This window comes from Spermophilus citellus (assembly GCF_964194105.1).
Source record: "Spermophilus citellus genome assembly, chromosome: 14".
NCBI lineage: Eukaryota > Metazoa > Chordata > Mammalia > Rodentia > Sciuridae > Spermophilus > Spermophilus citellus.
The window spans coordinates 56,592,480-56,615,194 of record NC_138194.1 but is presented as its reverse complement, the minus strand read 5'-3'; the positions used below and the strand labels follow the sequence as shown (position 1 = coordinate 56,615,194).

Below are 22,715 nucleotides of genomic sequence, written 5' to 3'. Positions count from 1 at the left end.
TTTGAAAAGCCAGCAAACTATCAACACAAATCCATCTACCTGGATCAATTAATAAGCACACTTATTGACTGCCTAGTATGTAAGCAGGCATGACAAAGATATCAAAATGGTAGATGACAAATGTCCAGCTTCAATGAATACACAGAAAACAACTCAGTAACAAGATCAGATGGTATACATCATGCACTAGGAAAGTTTAGTCCAATGTATGTGAAACCTTAGTTAGAAAACATGAAACTAGAAAAAAACTATTACATCAACAGCACAAAATCGAAAAATCAATGAAATGCAGTAAAAATGTAGTAAAGTTGTCCTCCTTCTAATATATCTGAGATTAAGAAATAATAATGCATAAAATTTTCTTTAAAAATGCAGACTACAGTTTGTAGGGTTTAATTTTAAACAATACAGAAACAGGCTTGGGATGCAGCTCAGTAATAGAGTGCTCGCCTAGCATGTCCAAGGCCCTGGGTTTCATCCCCAGTACCGCAAAAATAAACAATACAGGAATATTCTATTGAGATAAGTCATTTTTAGAGATACTGCTAGTCATTTCAGTGAACTTATAAAATGTGACAATAAACATGAGGGTGGACCAACTCATCCCACTGTGCCCAAGACAATCCAGGTTTTAGTCCTACATCCAAAGAAATCTCTCAGTTCTAGGCAAACTGGGATATTGGATAATCTTAACAATATGATGGGTCTAACAGCTTTTTTATATACCTTAAAGAAATTTTTCCAGTGGAATCTGGTCATATAAAGTGTAATTGTGCTATTTTTTTTTTTTCATTTCCATGTAGCCTGCAAACTCAGGAAGAAAAAAATTCAGTTCTATGGGGACTACCCACTAAGACATGTTGGGAAACAGAAGTAGGTAAAGTCAGAGGCAGGTTTTTTTGAACATACAATGCCACTCATAGACTTCAGTAACAAACCCTCCAAATTATCAACACTCTTAACTCCTAAAGGCTGAAGGCATTTCCAACTTCCTGCATGAGCTTTCTAATATTCAATCCTACTGTTCCTCCCTATATAGTAAATTCTTCCATATCCCTTGCCCTCAAACTTCCCCCAACAGACTCTGCATTCAGACCAAGGACTCATTACCCCTGTAGCTTGCAAACTGCCAATCTCCATTCAATCATCTCACACAAGTGACCCCTCCCAAGCTTGATGGGCCCTATTCTGCTTACAACCTCCCAATAATTCTCTCTTCCACCACAGACTTCCCTTACAATCTGCCCACTTACTGTAGGAACTCCAGTCCCTCCAGCTCTCCTTTGTCCCTGGAGCCACACCATCACTATTTTATGTGTGCATAGCACTTGACAGTTTTGAACTATCACATCAGGGGAAACAGAGTAAGTGCAAGTGTTTCCAATTTCACCAATGCAGTTTAATACTGTTTCCTTTAAACTGCACCCCCTCTCTGACTTTTCTTTCTAGGATGTGTCTTCAACCAATATCTTCAAAGAAACTTCGTGAAGTTTCATTGAAGTTCAGTGTATACTTATAACTGTGACAGAAGCTAGCTGATTTTTAATAAAATTTTCTTGTCCATAAGGACCTCTTCTTATATTTATACCACTGATTAATCCACTTAAGCCCAAACACAAAAATGTCAAGCCCCTGATAATTTTACATGTGTGTCACTGGGTAAAAGTGATGCTTCTAAAGTAGCACAATTTGGGTGACCTGAAGAGTACTTGCAATATCTCCAGAAAAAAAGGACAAATAAAGATGGGAATCTATAGATACTTTCTCACCTCTGACTGCAATTTGGATGTTTATTTCAACCTAAAAATGCCTATTTATTTTCTTTCTTTTTTTTTTTTTAGAGAGAGAGAGAACTTTTTTAATATTTTTTTTTTTTTTAGTTTTCGGCAGACACAACATTTTTATTTGTATCTGGTGCTGAGGATCGAACCCAGCGCTGTGCGCATGCCAGGCAAGCACACTACTGTTTGAGCTACATCCCCAGTCCCTAAAAAATGCCTATTTAATCACAGGACCTAATAACCTAATTTTTTTCTCCTCTATCTTGCTGTATTTTCAGCCAATTCCAAATTTCTTTTTAGTGTACAACATATTACTTTAGGGGAGGATCACAGGAAGTATTTTTTATGGGAATGTTAATTTTTAATGTACCAAATTATCCAAGTCAATATTAATACCCAACTCTTATTATTCTTCGCCACCAAATTTTAGATTTTCAACCAGAGGAAGTTAATTTTTACCAAGACTTTGGATTGTTTTCATTTATTCCCTAATTTTCACTTTCCCCGCCCAGCTGAGAAAGTTTATTTTGGGGCTCATGGTTTTAGAGAGTCAGTTCATGGTCTGCAGACTCCACGGCTCTGGGTCAAAGGTGAGGGAGAACATGATGGCAGAAGTGCATGGCACAGGAAAGCAGCTCAGCACATAACAGAGAGGGGGAGAGGAGGTGGGGAGGGGGGGAGAGGGAGAGGGAGAGGGAGGAGGGAGGGAGAGGGAGGAGGGAGGGAGAGGGAGGAGGGAGGGAGAGGGAGAGGGAGGAGGGAGGGAGAGGGAGAGGGAGGAGGGAGGGAGAGGGAGAGGGAGGAGGGAGGGAGAGGGAGAGGGAATGAGAGGGGGAGAGGGAGAAGAGGAGAGGTGGAGGGAGAGAGAGGGGGAGGGGGGAGAAAAAGAGGAAGAGAGGGGGAGGGGGGAGAAAAAGAGGAAGAGGGGAAGGGGGAGAAGGAGAGAGGGGGGGAGGGGAGGGGGAGAGGAGAAGGGCAAGAGGAGAGGGGGAGGAAGAGAAAGAGAGGGAGAGAGGGGCAAGAGGAGAGGGGGAGGGGGAAAAGGGGGAGAGAGGGAGAGGGGGGGAGAGAGAGAGGGAGAGAGGGGAGAGAGGGAGAGGGTGAGACAGAGGGGGGAGAGGAAGAGAGAGAGGAGGGGAGAGAGGGGGGAGAGAGAGGGAGAGAGAAAAAGAGAGAAGGGGGATAGGGGGAGAGAGGGGGAGAGAGAGGGAGATGGAGGGAGGGAGAGGGAAGGAAGGGGAGGGGGAGGGAGCGAGGAGGGGAGAGATAGACAGGGGCAAACTATAAACCCCAAAGACACACCCCCAGCAACCTACTTCCTTTAGCCACATCCTACCTGCCTACAGTTACCAAGCAGCTAATACATACCGTGGATTAGGTTCAAACTCTCATAATCTAAATATTTCACCTCTGAACATTCTTGCATTGTTTCACACATGAACTTTTGGGGGATACCTCATATCTAAACCACAATATTCCACCCCTAGGCCCCCAAAATTCACACCCATCTCACAATGCAAAGTTCATTTAGTCCATTTCCAAGAGTCCCATAGTCTTAAAAATTCCAGCACTGCTCAAAAGTCCCAAGTCCAAAATCTCATTTGAGACTCAAGGCCAACTCTTGAAAGTTTTCCCCTGTAAACATCAAAAGCATATCCAATAGGGGATAGGAAAGGTAGCAGAATACAACAATTACTAATAGGGCATTATGTAAAATTGTGGATGTGTAACCGACGTGATTCTGCAATCTGCATTTGGGGTAAAATTGGGGGTTCATAATCCACTTCAATCTAATATATGAAATATGATATGTCAAGAGCTTTGTAATGTTGTGAACAACCAATAAAAAAAAATAAAATAAATAAATAAAATAATAAATAAATGAATTTTTAAAAAAAGCATATCCAATAAATAATGGCAGAGAGTAAACATTTCCATTCCAAAAGGGAGAAATAAAGGCATTCAAAGACTATAGTAGGGACTTTCTCAAAACAAAGAAAAGGTAACAGGTCACCACCCTTCCACAACTGTTTAACACTGTTACAACTCTAAGGTAAAGAAACAGAATGCCCAATCAGAATGTGTATTACTTTATATGGGAGACAAAGAGCTACCAAGAGGAACTAACAAGAGGTAATATAAACCAATGCCTCCTATGTTCAAGGCTCAGATTTTGGATATGAATCCACTCAGCCAATGCCACAACTAATAAATGCTGCTTCCTGCTGAACGCCCCAGTGCCCCATCTCTCCACAGGAGAATCCTGAAACAGGAGCAAAGTAAAACCAAAATCCAGCTAGACAAACAATTCCACATCCAGCATCTGGGGAACATGGTGTCATGGTGTTTTCTCCAAAGGGCTTGTGTAGCTTGCTTCACATCCTTGCTGGCTGCAGCCCATATGGTCTCTCTCTTAAGCTTTTTCTCTGCTAGATTCCTGCAGCTTTTTTGGCAGACTTTCCACTGTACTGGCTGGCATCTCTTAATCTCAAGGGTCTCCACCGTAGCTTTGGCTTCCTTCTCATATCTTCACCTATTGCCCCCTCAGTGACCAGCAGTGACTCTGACAATATTCCACTTTGCTTGGCCTCCCAGGAGTTCCTTCGAAATCTCAGTAGCAGCTTCCATGACCCACTATCTCCAGCATCCTGCATTCTTGCAGAACCAGCACCACTTGGTAGACATCAAGTTCTGCTACTATCTCAAGCACTATCCAAGGTTTCTGGGACCATGTCTGCAGCACTTTCTAAGTATCTGGATGCTAAGCATGGTGAGAAAACTTCCTAGACCCCCCTGTGCAAGCAGGTGACCCCTCAGTCTCTTCTCAAAGGAATTTTTACTTTTACACCCATGAACCTGTGACAGGTGTGGTCTTGCCAATTGCTGAGATGCCCTCAAGTCATCTTTCCTATTGTCTCTGTGTAAAGACTTTAGCATCTGTTTAATCTTTTTAAAAACCATACTTTATTTGGCTCCAGTTTTACTCCACTTTTCAGACCAAACTCCAAGTTTTTCAAATCTTTACCCTCTGCTTTCTGCTGATTTTCACAGTAAAACTGGCAAATAGCAACTAGCAATGTCCATGCCACTGCCTTGAAATTTCCTGTCAGACTTCCTGAAGTTGTGTCACTACAGCACTTTACTAACCTTCTAGGATAAGTTCCAAGCCAGCCTCAGCAAATTACCAACACCCTGTCTCAAAAAATAAAAAGGGCTGCGGATGTAGGTCAGTGGTAAAGTGCTCCTGGGTTCAATCCCAGTACAGAAAACTAAACAAACAAAAACAAATAAAAGCAAGCAGCAAACAGGGAGAAAAAATCCTTTAACGAACTGACTTCTTAAAAAATTTAGCCAACCTTTTTTCTTACCTCTACCCTTGCAATTTGGTTGCTGCCCTCCTCCAACTTTACTGAAATTGTCTGCTTCCCTTTTACATGGCTCAATACCGGCCACCTCATACCCATTATCTCCTGGACCTCTATCTTCACCATGAGACAACAGTGCAATCATTCAGTAAACATGGACTGGGCTTCAATACTCTAAAGAAATATTGACCTAAACCTGTAGTTCAATATTTTCTGGAAAATACTGGGGAATGATATTGGCCAAATTATATTGTTAAATTATGTAACAACATATCCCATCATTATATACAACTATTATGCACCAATAAAAAACTGTGAAGAAAATATTTTCAGTAAAAAAAGAATCAAACTTCCATGTGGCAAAAAAATAAAAATATGGCTGGGGTTGTAGCTCAGTGGTAGAGCATTTGCCTGGCATGTGTGAGGCACTGGGTTACATTCTCAGCACCATATAAAAATAAACTAATTAAAGGTTCATTGACAACTAAATATAAATAAATAAGATTAAAAAACAAACTAGATATCAGTCACTTCTGATAATTTTTCTTCTACTCAGCATAAACTTATTGGGAATGTTTAAGTGATTATAAGCTAAACCTATAGAAGAGGAAACAAATTTAAACTCACTAGCAGGGAGGAATGTACAGAGAGTAAATTACAGAAGCATTCTAATCTGATTTAGTAGTCAACAGGTGAAGAGTTGTCAAGAAAACATTCTTGAGAGATGGTTATAGTGCAGATGAGCTTAGGCTATGTGGTAGCTGCATATACAAAGGAAAAGGTGTGGTAATACATGCCTATAATCTCAGTTACTGGGGAGGCTAAGCCAGGAAGATTGCTAGTTTGAGGCCAGCCTGGGCAATTTAGCAAGATCCTGTCTCAAAATAAAAAGTATGATATAGCCTCAGTGATAAGGGCTTGCCTAAAGACTTACATAGCACAGAACTGAGACTTTTAATTAAAACATTATAGAGAAATCCTAGCCAAGTGTGGTGGTGCACACCTGTAATCCCAAAAACTTGGGGGCTGAGGCCCTAAGTAACTTAGTGAGACCCTGTCTCAAAATAAAAAATAAAATGAGCTGGGATGTGGCTTAGTGGTTAAGCACCCCTAGGTTAAATCCCCAGTACAGAGAGAGAGAGAGAGAGAGAGAGATCCTATACAGGTGGACTATAAAACTATTTAACATACTCCCTGGTTCTGGTCCTGATATTTCTGAGTTCCAAGGCCATGTCCACCTTCATCAATGTGGTTTTCTCTCCATAGCCCAAAACAAAGGCTCAGTGCAAAAAAGTCCAATACAAAATTAAAGAACCTAAAATGCTCACTTGAATTATTAAATAAACAAGCGAAAATATATAAACAAGAGAAAAGTTCATTACACTTAGATATATTCCAGCTCTAACTAAACATTCACAACATTGCAAAAGTATTTTGTGAATTCTCAAATTATGCATTAATGAGACTTTTAAAATTTCTGTGTTTTTCACAGAAACAATGTTACAAATGGCAGTAGATTGCCAAGACCAAGTAGGTAAAACCTGCTAGACCTGTAAGTGCTTAACTTCTTGAATTTTGTAAGTAAACATATTGTTCCACTGAGATATTTCAGGGCTTCTCCACATACTTATTTGTGTGAGTATACATGCTACTTCTGAAAAATCAGAATAAAATTCCAAAACAAACTTCTGAGACTAAGAAAAAGTACCTAATGCACTTGCATAATGTCTGACACAGAGGAAATAATAAATTATAGCTATTTTTATCCAGAATTCCTATTTAACATACTCCCTGGTTCTGGTCCTAATGTTTCTGAGTTCCAAGGTTTCCAAGTTTCAAACTTCTGTGTCATCAAAACAGCTTTATTTTCTTCCTGATACTAAATTCCAAGAGGGCCAGGATAAATCCTCTCCACTGTACCCACCTTGCTTACCTCAAAGCCTGGCACACAGGAGATATTTAATACATATTTGAGTCAATCAAATTTCAAAAATAATTAAGTAACCCTAGGCACCAAAACCAAATGGCCTCATATTCATTTTAGATGCTTTTTTAAATGAACCACCATATACATCATTTGTTTTCCTTTAAAATTCTCCTCCAAATAAAAAGGAAGTGTAAAAATTAATATAAAAACCACTCCTCCAAGAATCACTAGTTTAGAAAACACTGTTTTAGGAAAAAAAACTTAAAAATCCACCAATAGGCTGAGTAAGTCAGGGTATCCAAACTGCTTTATGTTTTAGTTTTCTTATTAAATGAGAACTAGAGCCACAAAACATACTGAGATGTTTTAGCTTAAAATTACATCAATATGAAATATGGAGTATTTCTATGAATATAGTTTTCCATAAAAAATGTGAAATAAGACAAATCATCCATAACTATACCAACCAAACTGGTTTCATTTTTTTTCAACAATACCTTTATTTTATTTGTTTATATGTAATGCTGAGGCTCAAACCCAGGGCCTCACACACACTTGGGGAGCGCTCTACCACTGAGCCACAATTCCAGCCCTCTCATTTTTTTTAATTTTATATGATCATTTGCCTTGAACACTTACTTTTACAAAGCTGCAATCCTTTTATTTTATAAATTATTTTGTTATAGTCCTTTTATTTTCCTCTCCCTACCCTCCTTTATGTTAAAAGCTGAAAATTACAAATTTGCTGGAACCCTTGACTAACATTAAGAGAGAATGTAATTTATTTACCCTTAGTTATGAAAACAAAACTTTGGCAACAATATTCTAGAAGGCCACAAGATGGTGATGTTGCTCTATTTTTAAAAAATTCAATTATAAAATTAAATACATTATGCCAACATCCCCAAAATGAAATAGCTTGACTCCACTGCATATAAAAATTGTCTGCACTTTGTTTACTAGGAAACATTAGTGAGAATGGTAAATAAATGTACTCATCAAATTTAGTAACCATTATTCCAATTTTCAACTTAAATGGCTATGGTTCTTAAAAATAAAAATAAAACACAAGACTTTGGCAGCACTACTGTCTCTCATTATCATACCATTTTTTTTTAATTTTTAATATCTTTATTTTGAGTGCTGAAGATCAGAGGATCAAATCCAGTGCCTCACAGGGGCGAGGCAAGAGCTGTACCACTGAGTTACAATCCCAGCCCAGCACACTGATTTTGGTTCTCTCCCTGCTCTACTTTCCCTTCCTGTTAAACAAAAAAAAAAAAAAAAAAAAAAAAAATTGAAATATATTTTTATGTATTATACATTGAAAAACTTCATTTCTTCTATGCTAATTTAAGGCAATGATTGCTATTTTTCTGTCTTAAAAAACTGATACTAGAGCTGGGGATGTAGTTCAGTGGTTCAATGTCTAGCACATACAAGGTTCTGGGTTCAACCCCCAGTAGTGCAAAAAAAAAAAAAAAAAAAAAAAAAAAAAGGAAAAAGAAACTGATACTAAACTTAAGTTACAAAAACAAAGAACTATTCCTAAGTAGTTTCAGTATACTGAGAATGAGGTAGTTTCTTTTCTTTATAATTTATTTCTTAATGTCTAATGAAATATTATGTTTACAATGAGAAGATACCAAAACTTCTACAGCCCATATGTGTGTGTATGTGTGCGCACGTACACTCACTAATTCTTCCCTTTGCCTTAGTGAACAGCAGTAGAAAACAGGTTTTCCTGCTCCTGTACTACACAATGTCACTAAAGAAAATATTACTCAAATAAGACTAAGTACATAAAAACTTGAGTTCCAAACTCAAGTTAACATAAAGAGCTGTGTAATAACCAGTCATCCCCAGGTAACCATGAGAGACCCAAATCCACATTTGCTATGTCCCTTATATAAAATGGGATAGTATTTGCTAATAACCTTCATACAAACTCTCATATAGTTTAAATATTAGATTACTTACAATACCCAATGCTCACTGTATTATTTACGGAACAATGGCGGGAGGTCTGTACGTGCTTCATACACAGAGTTTATTTTCAATCTGAGGTACTTGAATCCACAAATGGGGAACCACCAATTATGGAAAGCCAACTATATTTACTATATTTTATGAAGCAGCAGAAAGCTGATTAGAAGACTCAGGAAAACAAAGCTCCTTAATGCCATATCCAGGTCTGCTGACAAGGCTATACTGTGCTAGCCACAGGATATCATGACCCAAAATTTGATGCCAAAACATTTCTAAATACACAAAGAATTCTAATTTGCCAACATTAAGTAACCATGGAGATTTTCTAACTCTTCATTTTCTAAATGACAATTTCCAGTTTGAGAACAGAATATTGGGGTAAAGTAATACAGAGAATGGTTTTTAAGTCAGACCTATGTCCCAATTTCGACTCTACTATTTGTATATGTTTAACATGAGTTTCAGTTTTCTTATCTGAAAAATAAGGATACCAACACCAAACTAATGTAGTTTTATGATGGGGAAACAGTTAACATTAACCCTAGGAAATTGGAACTCTTCCCACAACAGGAATATAGAAAGTGCCCAGGAAGTGTTAATTTCCTAGTCCCTTCTCCCATTGCTATATCAACCAGAACCATACTCAATTATTCTGAACTATAGAAACACCAATATTTTTCTACCATACTTCACAACAGTGGTTAAGTAAGGACCATGGTAAAGAAAGGCTCTTCATTTACATAGCCATATTACATAATAATACACAGCAACACCCACACCTGCAGTAAGGACTGGATCAAAATTATGTTAGAGTACTTGGGAGGAATGTATTACTATCACATTTGTTTGTTATAAATATACAATTTCAAATTAATTGAGAGCTACTCAAGCAAAAGACAGATAATGTTATTTTACTGAATATAAATACTATTCCTAAGAATGTTAAAGCATCTATAAAGCATCAACTTTCATCAAATATTCTTCATTCTTAGAGAAAAACATAAGAACACATTTTCCAAAATGAAATAACCTATTAAATAACTAAAACCCTACTCCTAGATTAATGTAATCCTTCTCAGGCTTAAAATGCAGTAAAAATACAAGTGTACAACCCTTTATCTACAAAATTTCATGCAAAAAACTATAAAAGTTACTTTGTAACTCATTTGCTGGGAAAAAAGTGAATTGACCTGAACTCATACAGCACTAAAATCTAGCCAAATGTGTGGCTATTTATTGTTCTTATTTATTCATACTTAAACATTTACAGAACAAAAACAGAGACCACCCTAGATTTCACAGAGGTTTTACATAACATGGTAGTACATGGGATGCATTGTCTTTCTAAAAATTAAAACTGTGATCCCAATATCAATGAATGACAAAGTACTACATACCACCCTAGTAAGTATTTACTGAATACTTAGTGCCAGGTTTAAATCTATGAATTATGTATTATTATTCTCACTTTACATAGGAAAACTCAGTTTACATATGATAAAACTGGGACTTAATTCAGGTTAACTTCACCAGTATCACTCAGCCAATAAGTGAGTGCCAGAACCCAAACCTAGTGTTTTTTTACCTTAAGGCCTCAGCTTTTTATTAGACAACACTTAAAAGGAAAAACTTAAGTCACAAAGGGAGTTTTAAAACAAGTTATAGTTACCAAAATTTTTAACCTAAAAAAAATGAAATTCCCAAGTATAATGTGTTCTTTCCATTCTGGATAATCACAGCTAAACATTGACAACCACAGTCCAAAGATCATAGGTCAAAAAGAAATACTCTATTGTTATTTTTACCCTCAAAGAATGGGCCCTGAGGGGAAGGGAGGGGGCATCCGGTTATTAATGATGGTGGGATATGATGATCATTATTATCCAAAGTACAGTTATGAAGATACGATTTGGTGTGACTATACTTTGTATACAACCAGAGATATGAAAAATTGTGCTCTATATTGTAATAAGAATTGAAATGCATTCCATTGTCATTCATAAATAAATAAATAAACAAACAGTGGGCCCTGAAAGACAGTGAAAAGAACCCACAAAAACAATAGACTTCTCAAAACAAAAATGCCAACTAATCCTTTCCACTTAAATTTAGAAAGAATTATGGCTTTTTCACTAAAAAAACAAAAAACAAAACAAAACGTACTAGCAATAACCTAAGTTTATAGCAACCGTACTTGTAGATTTTTTTTTTCCAGGTACTGTCCCCAATTTAAAGATCTGCTGTTTTAATGACAGATGTGATCAGATTTGGTGGGGTCCCATTAGTCACAGAACTGAGGATTGTTTAAGATACAGATATAGGGCTGTCACCGTTAGCAAGTTAGAGATTGATCTAAAGTATTTTTCATTTTCATTTTAAATTTAAACCTTTTCTCATGACTTTCTTCATAAGTCAATGCCCTTATGCTGAGCAATAGCTTTTCCCAAAAGATATTACACCCACAGCCAATCTATTTTCTACCTCAAAACCTGAATTCCAAATTTGACACACTTCAATCAAAATCTATTTTTGGCATGGTGGCACAAGCCTGTAATCCCAGCAAGTCAGGAGGCTGAGGCAGGAGGATTACAAGTTCAAGGCCAGCCTCAGAAACTTTATAAAGACTAAGCAACTCAGCAAGACCCTGTCTCAAAAAATATACAGGGGGGCTAGGCATGGTGGCACATGCCTATAATCCCTATAACTTGAAAGACTTGAGAAAGGAGGATCTAAGTTCAAGGCCAGTCTCAGCAACTTAGTGAGATCCTGTCTCCAAATTAAAAAATAAAAAGTGCTGGGAATGTAGTTCATTGGTTGAGTACTCCTGGGTTTGAGCCCTGGCACAAAAGAAAAAGAAAAAAAATATTTTTGTGTGGTTTATCTTAACTAAGAGAAAAGCAATAAGACCATGTGATAATCATAATATATAACAACTCTATCAGTAGGCATTAAAAAAAAAAAAAAAAAAAGAACTGGGGCTGGGGTTGGGCTCAGCGGTAGACCACTCACCTTGCACATTGAGTTCAATCCTCAGCACCACATAAAAATAAATAAAAAATTTTTTTTTAATTGTGCACAACTAAAAAATAAAATATTTTTAAAAACTAAAAAGAAAAGAACTGTCTTTATTAAAAAGAATTTCTTCTTGTGTGGGAAAGTTTTTGAACAAGGAAGCCAAGGTCATTTCTCTTGCCTATTCTTCACTATAATCACTTTATATCAGGTGTCTATAGTTTGTATGTATCAAGTCCTTGGCAATCATCTTAAGCTTTTTTAAACATGTGGAAGATTCAGATGTTAAGCTCTCTTTGTGTTTATTTACAACTATAAGTAGGAATACTTTAACTAGAAAAAAAATGGTCCCACAGAGCACACTAAGATCCCAAATTTCAGATTCAGTTTATATCTGCAGCTATCATATATATATGTGTAACATCATCTGAGGTATTTATTAAAAATGAAGACTGCTGGGCTCCCCTCTCAAGGACCAAACCATATACCTTGAAAGACATTCCAGAACCTACATGCTTAACAAGCATGACTGTGAAGCAGGGACTGCATTTTCACAAACACTGGTATACACCACATTTTATCTAATGATAGTGTTAACAATTTCTTGATCTGATTGTATAGCCAAACCATCACCTACTGAAGCACTACTGATGCACTGGGTTCTGTCAGTATCTCTCCCAGATTCATCCTTAACCTTTTAGCAACTTACTTTTAAAAATTAAAGAGGTGAGAGTTAATATGCAGCTCTGCCCATACCAACTACTACCCATGAGAAATGAATGGCCCACAATGTCATGACTACTAGTTTGAATTTTCAACTTAATAATAACAAATTAAGAGCAATAAATATAATTTAAGGGCTTATGATGTTGTAGCCATCACACTTTCTGTTTTATAAAGATTTCAAATAATCCTTAGAAAAATCCAATAATGAAAATGTTCTTTATATTTGCAAAAGAAAACAGGCAACACTGCCAGAAGTCTGATCTGACTTTAAAACAAGGCTCTTAATCCATATGCCAAGAGTGCATCTATTCTTAAAATTTTAAGGGGAGTTGGGGGGTAGGGGGTTTGGTTTGTTTACTTCTAAGGTAAAGAATATCTTAATTTACACACACCAGGTTCAGTTAATTCTCCACTTCACCCTAACTCCACACTGGTAAAGAGTGGTTTATCTTGGCAAGTTGGAACTAATACACGGCCACACTAACCTAATTCAAGTCAGGACTCAACAGTTTACTTCCACCCATCCTATTTAATCATAACTATGGGTATACTGAACAGCTATCAAAAGAACTGGTTTTCCTTAGTTAAATAAAGTTATCATACCTACATTTCTGTTACTGCTGGAGCATGCTTAACTATTCAAGTAATTCAGAGCAGAGAGCCTTCAAGAAACACCTTAATGTAATTCTATCTGTCCCCTTCTTTGCACACTAGACTTTCCTAAGTTCTATAAATTATGTTTCTCAGTACATTCAATGACCAAACTCCTCCTCTACTATTTTCAGAAATTTGCAAGATATTTGCAGGAGGCTGTGGGGGCCTATTTTTAAGTGAAATTCTTTAAATGAAATGCATTAATTCACTATTCCACTCAGAAACTATCATGTAAAAAAACTAAACACTTATTTTCTTCATTTCAAGCATACCATACCATCACTTAGTAGCTAACTCGAACAACAAAAAAGGTACTACTGAGACTAATATGACAAAATGTCATAGAGATAGTGATCAAGTGAGGAAATAAACAGGTAGCAATCATTGTGTCTACCTGTTTTAGGATTACTACCTTATTCCTTACATTTCCATAAGAGAAGACCTGCACTCCAGACTACAGAAGAGCATTCTTTCTTCCCAGAGAAGAGTGGCTTATCCCAAACTTTTTGTTGTTGTTTTGTTTCATGATACTAGGGATTGGACCCTGGGGCACTCTAGACTGAGCTACAGCTCAGCCTTTTTTTTTTTTTTTTTTTTTTTTTTTTTTTTTATCATTTGAGACAGAGTCCTGTTAAGTTGTCAAAGCTGGCTTCAGATTTACAATCTTCCTACATTGGCCTCTCAAGTAGCTATAATTTCAGACATGCACCACCATGCCCAGCTATCCTAACCTTTGTTAAGACATTGTAAGCAAAAAATACATCCGTGAGGCACAAGATGCTCAAGGATAGTCAAATCCAGAGTGACTGGTCAAGAAGCTCTGCTCTCCTAGGTTTCATATCTAATCACAAAGGCTAAGTAATGGATTTCTACCCACCTGTAGTCCATTCTCTGCATCAAGTGCTGTCTGGTCTCACTCATGAAACTGAATAAATCCCTATTGCTTCTAGCAGCCTGGGGTCCTGGTACTTTCTTAGACCCAACTGCTCTCAGGCAGAACCAGTTAATCCTACCCCATAATAGTACTATAGTAGATCAAACCATAGAGGTCCCAGTTTCACCACTTTTGGGGTTGGGGAGTGCGAGGAATCAAATCCAAGGCTTCACACATGCTAGGCAGTCTCTGTACCACTGGGATACATCCCCAGCCCCTCTTCATTTCTGACCAAGGCTAGCTAGCTTCGTATTAAGCCAAAAGTGCTGCCATTTGCATTTCACACTTAGCTTTCCCTCAGGCAGGCAAGACTCAAAGCCTAGATTTGGGGAAAGTAGTAAGCAGTCTAAGCCTTGGCTCTCAAAGCAGTTTTCCAGGAGATCTTTGGTAAGACAGCTGATGATGGACTTAAAAAAAATTGTGGTAATCTGTTACATTGAAGACCTTGAATAGATTCATGTGCTTGTGTAGTTCCCTCCCCTTGAATCTAGGTTAAACCTATAATTCGCTTTAACCAACTGAATGAGACAGAAGCAATACTGTGACAGCCCCAAGCCTATGCCTTAAGAAGGCTGGCTGCTTTTATTTTGCACTCTTGTGAACCCTAAATTACCAGGTAAGGCTGGTACAATGCTGCAAAGGCCACATGGAGAGGACAGGGCTGAGAATACCGGCCTACATGAAGAGACAGAGGTGTGTGCATCCACCCCCCAGCTTAACTGTCAGGTGAAGGAAGCCATTAGAGTGATCATCAATAAAGCCAGTAGAACCACCCAAGGGAGCCCAACCCAAGAGAGCAAACTGTGAACAAATAAGTGTTTTAAATCACTTAATTTTAGGGTTCTTTATTACAAAGCAATAGATAAGTGAAACAATACTTAAGCTCAGTTTCCTATTTGTTGTCCTAGGCCAACTCTGGCACACAGTAAGTACACCAAAACTAAGTCAACAAAAGCTACTCCATCACTACAACTTAGAAACTGTCTGACACATGGTTTAACATAATACATTCACCAAATGAAAAAAAGAAAGACAAATATTTTTTAAATACATTTTTGTAGTTGTAGGTGGACACAATATCTTTATTTTGTTTATATGTGGTGCGGAGGATCAAACCCAGGGCCTCACACATGCTAGGAAAGTGTTCTACTGCTGACCCACAACCCCAGTCCAAGAAAAAGAGGTTTAAGCACGAATTTGAAGTATAAACTAAGGACTTTCAATGGCACAACTTTTTTTTTAATGGTAAATTTTGGTATGTAAAGGTAAAAATAATAAAATATCATGATAGATATTCTGGAAAATTGGGTTCTGATTCATATGCCCCCAAAATACAATTTTTCAGACTTCATCTTATAAAAACAGCAGAATTGAAATCAACAAATTTTCAGGTCTAGGGATGTAGCTCAGCTGGTAGAGTGCTTGCTTCCCATGCATAAGGTCCTGGGTTCAATCCCTAACACCAAAGAAAAAAATATATGTAAATATATGAAATCAACAAATTTTCAAAAGGAAATTAATACTTACATTTCACCAATGTATTATTCCAAACAAGAAAACCACTTCTGCTTTATCCTTAACAAATTATAACTATTCTGTGATAAAATACTTACAAATTTCAACATTACCTAAAAACAGCCACTACAATTAGGTTACCATCTATCTTCACAATAAAAAGGGAAACAGACAAGTTCAAATCTACACTTTACAAAAATTAAACACTCCAAAGAGATCAATTCAAACTTTTCACATATTTCCTACAAGTAAAGTTCCATTGTAGGTGAAGAATTGGAATTTTAGTGGGAAAAAAATATTGACCTACATTCAAAAATATGGGCTTAATTCTAGTTCTGATTTTGGCCACTAACTAGCCAAATATCCCCCAAATTTAACTTTTCTGAAGTTCTTTAAACTTCTTTTGAGCCTCTGTATATTCATCTAAAAAGCAATGATTACTCCCTGACCCACCTAGTTTCCAATTGTCACAAAGAATCAAATAATCCAGCATTTACAGTCATTATAAAATAATGAAAAATGTTATAAGGATACTCGTCTTAATGCCATCAAAAAGTAAAATACATCTGTTTCAACAGACATTTTTCCTCCATCAAGTATTAATTAACTAGTTCCTTGGACAGTTTATAACAGGCAATTTATTGATTTTCCACTGTTCATTATGATTATAGTTTTATACAATCAGTAAAAAGACTCCAGTTTTTGTAATAATTATGGAATCAAAGTTACTAAAGCTGGAAAAGAAACCAAATAACATGTTCTGTTTCTATCTTACCAGGGAGACAATCTTGAAGGTGCAGATAGGTCAACTGTTCATTAATCAAACCATGTCTTAAACACACTAGTGATTGAGTAACTTCATTTTTTTTTTTTTTTTTTTTTTTTTTTTAGAAAACTCACTAAATAAGAAACACGGTTTATTTTGTCAAGTTTTGGTGTTCAATTGATAAAATGAATGAAGGTAAGGTAAAGAATATTCTTAATTAAGGCATGCAGGTATAGAGTAGATTAAAAAATTGTTGAACGTTTCTTATTTCATTTATATCACTTACATCCAAAACTGAGAGCTACAAAGGCAATTATAATTAAATGACTGGTCTGACATTGTTATGTGCTTTCCATCCACCCAACTCACCCCCAAGACTCATCAGCTCTCAAAACACTAAGAAACAAAATGGGTACACATATTCCAATGAAAATCTAAAATCCAAGAATTAAGTACTAGAAGGAATCTCCTTGGATCTAGTCCTTAACTGCTGAGGTCACTTAAAGGCATTAATTATATCCAACTGATGGTAAATGAGTTGGATGATCTTTAAAACACAAAGAAAACCATCATGTCAACAAACTCCTGATTTGCTTTACCCACTTGCTGATTAGTATGTAGTGCAATTATATAAACTGTTGTTCTACTTTTTTCTGTAATATAACAGCAAATAATGTATATTAGTCAAAATTCTCTGTAAACTACAACACAAGTGTTTCTAGCTGCAAATAATGTCCCTATGTCCCTACAGTGGGAGTTCTTAATATCAGTGAATGGAAAAATATGAAGATTCTACATTTTTAAAAAATTCTCAGTAATTCTGGGAGCTGCCTCCAGCCCAACAGACTGGCCCACAGGTTTCACACAGGAGATTCATGTAATCCACAGCCTCCCCTAAAATCATATCCACAATCTATAAGTGAATCTGAAAATATTCCAGGTCAACAGAATTCTTTAATTTCAACAAGGATTAGAAATCCCCCAGAAGGTTGTAAAGTAAAACACAAAATGCTTCCATGGATTTTTGCTCAAAATGCCACCAATAATCTCCCAATAAACCTGCATCAGAATCAAGTTATTTGACTTCATCAAATTGTCTATTCTGCTGCCTTTCTCTTTTCCACTAGCATTACTACCACCTTAGCTCAGACTCATAGCTCAGACCTATGAACTGAACAATAGGGAGATCTATGTACCCCAGGCTTGCCCTATCTCAAATCACACTACATTTTACCACAAGACTTATCCTCCTAAAACAAAGTTTTAAAACTGTTTTGCTCCCAACTCAAAAATCATCTGTGGAATCCTCACTGCCTAAGAAATCCAAAGTCATTAGCATGTCATTAAAAACAAGCCACTTAGCTTACCATGATGATGCACACCTGTGATTCCAGCTACTTGGGAGACTCAAGGCAGGAGGATTCCAAGTCCTAAGCCATCCTAGACAACTTAGTGAAACCCTGTCTCAAACTTTTAAAAAGGTCTGGGGATGTAGTTCAGTAGCAAAGCACTCCTGGATTCAATTCCCATGGTGGGGGAGGGGCAGAGAAGGGGGACAAGACAAATGACTGGACCAAATGATTATTTCAACCTTTATCATCCTTTATCCTAGTACAAACACTTTATGACCCACACAAACATAATCACTTGCCTCTTCTAAATGTATAAACTCTGTACTCTCAGATCCTTTTATCTGCATGGATCACCTTTTCCTGCCCGTCAAAAGTCATAGTCATCCTTCAAATCCAAGATCTCAAAAGACAAATGCTCCATGAACTAACCCACTCTACTTCCACTTTGCCAAATGATCTGACTTCTACCCACTCTGGGATTGAATTCTAAGGGGATTTTTGTATTGTTTATGAAACTTAAGTATAGATTAAAAGAACAATGGGACATACGTGCCTACCTCCTTAGACAAACAGTACTAATCATCCTCATTTTTGTATTTCCCAAAACACCTCAGTCATACAGTAGATGCTTAATATTTGTGCAAGGAAAAGAAATTTCAGCCATTGTTAAGTAAACAGCAAAGATTAGTCTCTCTTCTAAAGCAGACTTGATCTGTGACCTCCTGTATCTTGCTAGGCTTCCAAATAACATAAATCTTCACATTGCTTTTCAAAATCATGGTGTCTTAGGTCTTACAAGCAGTTCTACATTTTATGGGAAGAACTATTTTAAAATATTAATAAGCCATGACCCAAAGAAACATACCATATACTTCATACATCTCAGTTTTAGTAGTTCCCAAACTTGGCCACTACATTTTTAATTTTTTAAACATTAACTATTTATGAAAAATACTAATTTCCAGTCATAGCTAATATGCTACTTTATGGAGAAAACAAGTCATAAAACCAAGAGGATGCCTTTATTTAAGAATTTAATTTTTTCCTAATTTTGCTCTGCACAATACACACATACTTAGTAAGACAGGTGAAGTGGATTTATGCATAAGTCTGAACTCATGTACAAACCTGCAGACAACTGTAAACCAGATATTTCTGGTTAAAAAAAAAAAAAAAAAGCCACTAAAGGGAAGCAGAAGATAAGCCTGAATGTTATCTTTTTCCATAACTATTACAAGCAGCATTTTAAAGCAGAAGCTCAACTCTTGTTGCACATTCGCCTACACTAAAGGATAAAAACTTGGAAAAACAAATCAAGCTCCTTGGAAAATATTTTATCCTGGATGAATAAAAATGTCAAAATTATAATAGATAACTCCTCTTCTTTGGTAATGAGACTTCATATAATTTCTGGAGGAAAAAATAAATAAATAAATAAATAAAAACCTCAACTCCAAATCGATGGAGCAAAGAAAGGACTGCACAGTTCCTGCACACACAAACTGATCATTTAAAGGTTGTAAAAGCAATGCACAAACTACAGAACTAAAAAAAATGTAAAAATATCACAGGACAGGGCCCAAGCCACCAGATAAAATAGAACTAGTAAAAATCTGCAAGGTCACTGGAACCTACCAGGTCACAAAAGGTGGAGGTGGGGGGTTGTGGTGGGGGAAGCTACGGAGCCAGTATAGAAGCGAAGTGCTTAAAACACGTCAGAAAAAGACGTTCTAAGGCAGGAGTCCTTGGTTTGGGATGGTGGAACTGGGGTGAAAGTCAGGGCACCGGCAGTTTTGAGAAAGGTGCTAGGGAAAGGAAGAAAGGTAGAAAGAAGGCGAACTGAAGGCTGAGGAAGCTTGAGAACTGCGGCTGCAGAGTCACGAAAACACTTCGCTCCGCTCCAGTATCATCAGCACAGGCCTGTGCCAGGGCCAACTCGGGGCAAGACCTGTGACCCCACCCCAGAAACTCCCGGCCCCCAGACTGAAGAAGGCAGCCACCGCAGAGCGGACTGACCCCGACAGTCCCTCCAAGGGTCCTGCAGCGGACAGCCAGCGCCGGGCTTCTGGCACCGCGGCGCAGCCTCCCGGCCCGCGCCCCCGCCCCGCCTGCGCCTCCAGCCCCAGCCCCGCGCCCCGGTGTCCTTACCCGGCGCGAAGCGGTCGGCCGGGCGGCCAAGGCAGCAGCGCCTCCTCCACCGGCGGGTGCTCTCACCCTTCCGCGCCCAGGATCGCCATCTCGCAGCAGGCGCGGCGGCGGCAGCCACCCAGGCGTCGGCCCCGGCAGCCCAGGCCGCCTGCAGCCACTCGGAACCCGCACGCCGAGCTTGCGGACACCCGACCCTCCCCCCACCCCCACCCCGGCCACGCGCTACCCGCAGCCGACCCCACACCTCCCTTCCTCGGGAGCGTGCCGCGTACCCGCGACGCCGGCAACGCGCACCAAGCGCGCGCCTCCCCGCCCGCCCCTACACAGCGCGCTGTGCCGAAGCCGCCCAAAGCCTCCAACTCCGGACCCGGAATCCGGCTCCCCGCGAGCATGCGCAGCGAGGGTGCACCGAAGCTGCCTCTGGACAACTCCGCTCCTCCGGGTCTTCGGAGCGGTCGAGTGGAGGTGGCGAACTAGCCAATAGAAGATCGGGGCGTGGCCAGAACCTGTGGAAGGGGCGGGGCCGCCGCCGAGATTTAGGAAGAGGCTTCGCTAAATTCACGCTGACTACTTAACTGCTGACTTGACTTTCCGGTCCGCCAAACCCTGTGCATGACCTCAAGTAAGGTCCTCGGGGCAGTGGCGTTCTTTCTCGAACACTTTGCAGCCTATTTTTGTAGGCTGCTAGTAAATACTCCTTGACTTACCTTAGTATTCGACTTAGAACCCATTACAAGAATAAATAATTGGACTCAGCAGATGGTCCTACCAGAAGATTTGCAGTCCATTTTTATTAGTAATCAAATTGCTCACTCCCGCCACCACCCACTACCACATCAGGCCAATAATAAAGCAAATACATGTGTCCATGCAATTAATCCACACCACAGTCCTGTAAGGTAGTGTCTATTAGCTCCATTATACAAATGAGTTAACTGGTTTAGGAAAATGCTATTGGTAATCTGTTGCTTTTAGAAGAAAGGCCACCCTGCAAATAGAAGTCAGTGATGATCACATGACTTTCCAGATGACATGGTCTTAAGATAAATAATCAAAGTCGGTTTCTACAATTTTTGCCCAAACCACTTACCCAACCCCTACAAACTACCTGCAACCAACCTCCAAGCTTACTAGTTCGCCCTCTCAGAGGTTAGAGTTTCTGCTCCTCTCCAAAGGAAACTCCTCCACTGACTGCTCCTTCCTGGGACCCCCTTCTTAGCCTGTCTCGAAAACTTTATTGTCTCTCCTGGCTACAACAGCATAATCATGTTTTAAGATTTTTCTGTCCTAAGTTTTCTCTTGACTTTCAAGCATCTTTCTAGTTATCTTTTTCCATTGTCATTAAACTTTTTGAAAGAAGTGTGTAACAAAAATAGCAGTGACACTCAACAAATATCTCTTGACTGAACAATGTACATTCCCTTCCACTCTAGTGCCTTAATCCCTGCCCTTTGACTTCACACTTAAATCAGGCGCATCGTCTCATGATGCATGAAGATCAATTTAAGATATACAACTGATAATATCATTCTACTGCTTGAAATCATTCATTGGCTCTTTAGAGCTTTTATGACAAAGACTAACCAGATTCAAGGCCCCTTTCATGCTCACATCCTTGGTTTCTTCTGTAATGAGAACTCTTCATAGTTGCCTGAATGGGTTAACTCATCTCTGTGCTTAAACACATATTGTTTCCTCTTTTTTCCCATATTTTTGCTGTCAGGTCCCTTTCAATAAATGCAGCAACTGCTTATAAACACCCCCTCAGAAACACTATGCCTATCCCCAGCAGCATCTGTACTCCTTCTCCAGAACTTGTACAAAGCCTCCTGCTTCCTGCTCTGTCTCACTTTCATCTCCCCCAATTGCTCAGTGTCCCCTCAGCCCTGTACAGAAGCTCCTAATGTTCTTCTCATCCCCTGAATTGACACCCAATATTGAATGTTTACATTTTAAAGATATTTTTAGTTGTAGATGGACACAATACCTTTATTTTATTTATTTATTTTAATCTTTATTTATTTATTTATTTACTGGTACTGGGAATTGAACCCAGGGGCATTCAACTACTGAGCCACATCCCTAGCCCTATTTTGTATTTTATTTAGCGACAGGGTCTCACTGAGTTACTTAGTGCCTCACCATTGCTGAGGCTGGCTTTGAACTCCTAATCCTCTTGTCTCAGCCTCCCTAGCAGCTGGGATTGCAGGAGTGCACCACCAAGCCCAGCTTATTTATTTATTTTTATGTGATGCTGAGGATCTAACCCAGTGCCTTTCAAATGCTAGGCAAGTACTCTACCACTTAGTTACAACCCCTGCCCCAAATATTTACTTTTATTACTAAACATTTCTTGGGTTTCCAATGGATACAGTTGTACATATGTTTTTAAAAATCACTGTCCATGTCCTTATGTACTATCTTAAGTTAAATTCTTAAAAGTCATCAAAGGGTGTGAACAAGTTTAACCCTTTTGAAACATGTTGGCAAGTTGCTTTCCAGGAAGAACACGGGGATTGAAACAGCTCTGCCATTGCAGGCCACCT

The 22,715-nt window shown here is 38.5% G+C and overlaps 1 protein-coding gene across 4 annotated transcripts in view; it reads right to left on the bottom strand.

Moving 5' to 3' along the window:
- Window positions 1-20,301, bottom strand: part of WWP1 (WW domain containing E3 ubiquitin protein ligase 1) — a 105,587-nt gene extending 85,286 nt beyond the window's left edge. For 3 of the 4 annotated variants that reach the window (XR_014018763.1, XM_081265971.1, XM_081265974.1), the window contains exon 1: window positions 20,170-20,213. The gene's annotated coding sequence lies outside the window, so the exon portion shown is untranslated. Of the gene's footprint in view, window positions 1-20,169 lie in introns of all 4 variants that reach the window. The other variant, XM_081265972.1, reaches the window with a different exon arrangement.
- Window positions 20,302-22,715: the final 2,414 nt, after the last annotated feature.